The sequence below is a fragment of the Cydia pomonella genome, chromosome 5, assembly GCF_033807575.1.
Source record: "Cydia pomonella isolate Wapato2018A chromosome 5, ilCydPomo1, whole genome shotgun sequence".
Classification (NCBI taxonomy): Eukaryota; Metazoa; Arthropoda; class Insecta; order Lepidoptera; family Tortricidae; genus Cydia; species Cydia pomonella.
Genome location: NC_084707.1, coordinates 6,911,343 through 6,915,191, shown reverse-complemented (window position 1 = coordinate 6,915,191; position 3,849 = coordinate 6,911,343). Strand labels below are relative to the sequence as shown.

Below are 3,849 nucleotides of genomic sequence, written 5' to 3'. Positions count from 1 at the left end.
AACAAATAACAATGAAAAATTAAACTTAGCAGCTCTTTGGCTCTTGTTTATGGTAAAATGTTGCCAGCGATTAAAAACTGATGCTAAATACTTGTATTACAGGATTTGCCTATACCATCCTGGTGCCTGTTCCATTATAGGGGTGTTTACTATATAAGGGTTCCTTTTTTGCCATTTTGGCTACGGAACCCTAAAAATGTTTCGTGATGACGAAACGACAGGTGCTAAGAAAAGCCACGTGACTATTCCCGTGCATCATTTAAGTTTCGATGGGTTTTCTATCAACTATTGTCAGCTAGGCCCCCAGGGGACCTACCGCGAAAATCGAAGTTCGTCAATTGCGGGCATGTTTGTCTGTCACTCTAATTACATCTTAGTGAGAGTAAAAGAGAAATATCCCCGCAATTTGCGAATTTCGGTTTTCGCGGTAGGCCCCCAGGTCACCCGTAGCGTCAGCAAGTCGCTTAGCTCTCCAAATATTAGACATAATTTGATAATATCTGGGCACCACTTTATTCGTGGTACTTAATGTAATGGCTATCTCTTATGATACCTGTCTGATTTTCACCCTGTGCATTTCATTTGTGTTACGAGTAAAAACTCAATATACAATTAGCCTCTATTTCACTATACAATTTCAATGTCAATGACAAGTGCCATTTTATAAGCATTTCTATATGGGTGACAGATGACAATTTAATTTTTTAAATTGTTTTTGATCTGTCACCTGTCACTTGACAATTGTCACTCGACATATGCCACTGACAAATGTCGGCGTGGTGAAACAGGGGTCTGTCATTTTTAGGGTTCCGTAGCCAAATGGCAAAAAACGGAACCCTTATAGATTCGTCATGTCCGTCCATTTATGTCACAGCCACTTTTTTCCGAAACTATAAGAACTATACTGTTTCTGTTTCTGTGTTGTTTTCTGTTTTGTGTGTTGTTTGTGTTGTGTTCTGTTTTTACTGTGTTTTTCGTGTTTTTATTTCTATGTACAATAAAGTATATACATACATACTGTTCAAACTTGGTAAGTAGATGTATTCTATGAACCGCATTAAGATTTTTCACACAAAAATAGAAAAAAAAACAATAAATTTTGGGGGTCCCCATACTTAGAACTGAAACTCAATTTTTTTTTCATCAAACCCATACGTGTGGGATATCTATGGATAGAGGTCTTCAAAAATGATATTAAGGTTTCTAATATATTTTTTTTCTAAACTCAATAGTTTGCGCGAGAGACAATTCCAAAGTGGTAAAATATGTGCCCCCCCACCCCTCTGTAACTTCTAAAATAACAGAATGATAAAACTAAAAAAAAATATGATGTACATTACCATGCAAACTTCCACCGAAAATTGGTTTGAACGAGATCTAGTAAGTAGTTTTTTTTATACGTCATAAATGGTACGGAATACTTCATGGGCGAGTCCGACTCGCACTTGGCCGCTTTTGTTTGACAATTGTGGCACCTGCTTGTCAGCATAGTGAAATAGGGGCCTGGTGAAGGTACCTACTAGATATGAATCTGCCTAACCTAAAATTATAAAAAAATAGGGAGAGTTGATTGAAAAATTAAATTTACTTAAACAAAAATTTACGGTTACAATATTCCGCTATCAGTTAGACATTTTACTAATAAAATATAATTTCCTTGCTTCAATAAAGTCTGACTATTCTGCTGACCAAAATAAATATGTGACATAATAAATATTCCAAAAATGAATTTAACAATTTAGTTATACCAACTGCTTATTAATTGTGGCCTTTAAATACAGTAGAGAGAAAATAGTGTCAAAAAATTAAATCGCCCGACGAATCTCGCCAAAGAATGTAATTAACAAAACACCAATAAAAATAATTGGCTACAAAAAGCGATCCGCCACGGCCGTCATTTATTATTTTGATTACCCTTGTTATTGTTATGCTTATGGCTGTGTTCCAAACAAATAACCATAACGCACTGTGCCACACGAAAAAGTATCTTGTTATCAAAAAAACATATATGCAGAAGCAATTTCATTGGAAAACCAACCTTAAGCTGAGTGTCAAAGAATCGAAAATAAAATTAATACTAATCAGAATTTGTTCTCCTTCGCTTTTTAAAAGAATGAAGTCGTTCTAAAAGCAATTTTAACTCGAACTACTGAAGGTTTCAAATTGTAAGGACATTAATAAAACTGAAGACGGCATTAATATTTTATAAGGCCACTCACATTGCCTTTTGCTAATCGCGTTCGAAAAACCACTATAAGCCTGATTTTTCGAAATACATTTGCGTTACAGTCGCGGTTCCATTTATACTGGTTTTCAATCAGTTCTGTAAGGTACAGTAATAACAGCCGAGAATTTTAGTCACAGTGTTCGCAAGTATATAGTTGGAAAATGGTTACCGTGTCCATATTTACCGCTCTTTCGGTTGCCCGGCGGCAAACCAACGCGTGACGACGCGGCTCTAAAAACTATGGTTATTGTTGAAATTTAGCGTGTTCATTAAATAACAAAGTTATGATTTTATTTTATTTCTTGCTCGGCAGTCGGTGTGAACGTTTTGTGTCGAGATATGATTAGTATGTTTTAATTAAATGTGCTTTTGCTGTTGACAATCGCCAGTTTTATTTTGATTGTCTTTCTTTAATGTTCATTAAAAAAATGTCTGCGGTCTAATTGCCGTATGAGATGACACGTGGCAATTAGACGCAACCGCAGATACATTCTCAGAAAATGACCCTAACCTAAACTATACCTATTACTTTGGAGAGCAGTAATAAAGCAGCATTCCAAATTTTATTCACATATATGTACCAGTTTTTGAAATAAATGGCTGTAACATACAAACAGACAGACGGACGAAGGACCTAAATTGATATAAGTAGGTAAACTTTAATATTAAAAATTACAATTTACAAATATTAAGATTTACACAAAAAAAGTATAGTTTTTACCCTTTTAAATCTAAAAATAGACTTCTTTTAAAAGCCTCACCAGCAGGTTTAGGCTCGGGACGTAACCTAGTAAAACTTTGATTAAACCAAATGGAAAACATAATCACAATACATTTCTTGTCATAAGAAAGTAAATGGTGAAAGTAAAAAAAAATGTATAAACAGTAAAAATATCGCATATAAATTCACGAAAATAAAAGTACACGTAAATACAGACTTGTCATCGTAACAAAAAAAAATCTCACTGAGATTTACTAAGGCCCCGACGAGATTCGAACTCGTGATCTCCTGTTTACTAGACAGGCGCTTTAACCAACTAAGCCACGGCGCCGTTGAGCTCGCGTGCGAAATACCGATATAGTTGCCCACGGAAAAAAAAAACACTACGTCTACGTATCTTCTCAAATGTAGTGTAAACGATCCCCGACGACGCGACGGTCGACGACTCTTCAGCCGATCAAATATAACTCTTAACCCGTTGACTTAAGGTGAATGTTCTGTTGTATTGAGGCTTCGTGTCCAAAAGGTAGTGTGCATTTTTACAAGCTTTTATTTATTTATTTCACTTGCAAATCTTGCAATGTAACTAGGTATGTTTGTACGGATCAATTCTTGCAAGATAAATTTAACCCACTTCCCGGTTTCCGATGACGCTGAAAATTTGCATACATATGTAAGTCGGGGGACAATGCAATATTATGGTACCTTTGAGCTGATCTAATGATGGAGATAGGAGGTAGCCATAGGAACTCTGTGATAAAACAACGCAAACTAATTATGTTTGGGGTTTTTAGAATTGTCTCTATGAGTATTAGTTGCCTGTGGAAAGAAAAGTACAGTCAGCGATAAAAGCTTGTACCGAAAATGATTTTTTTGCCAAAAACTTATTTTCGGATGAGCC

The 3,849-nt window shown here is 35.6% G+C and overlaps 1 non-coding gene across 1 annotated transcript; it reads right to left on the bottom strand.

The window, feature by feature from the left end:
* Positions 1-3,205: 3,205 nt before the first annotated feature.
* Positions 3,206-3,279, bottom strand: Trnat-agu (transfer RNA threonine (anticodon AGU)). The gene has a single exon. It is a non-coding gene; the product is annotated as a tRNA-Thr (tRNA).
* Between the last annotated feature and the right edge of the window lie 570 nt (positions 3,280-3,849).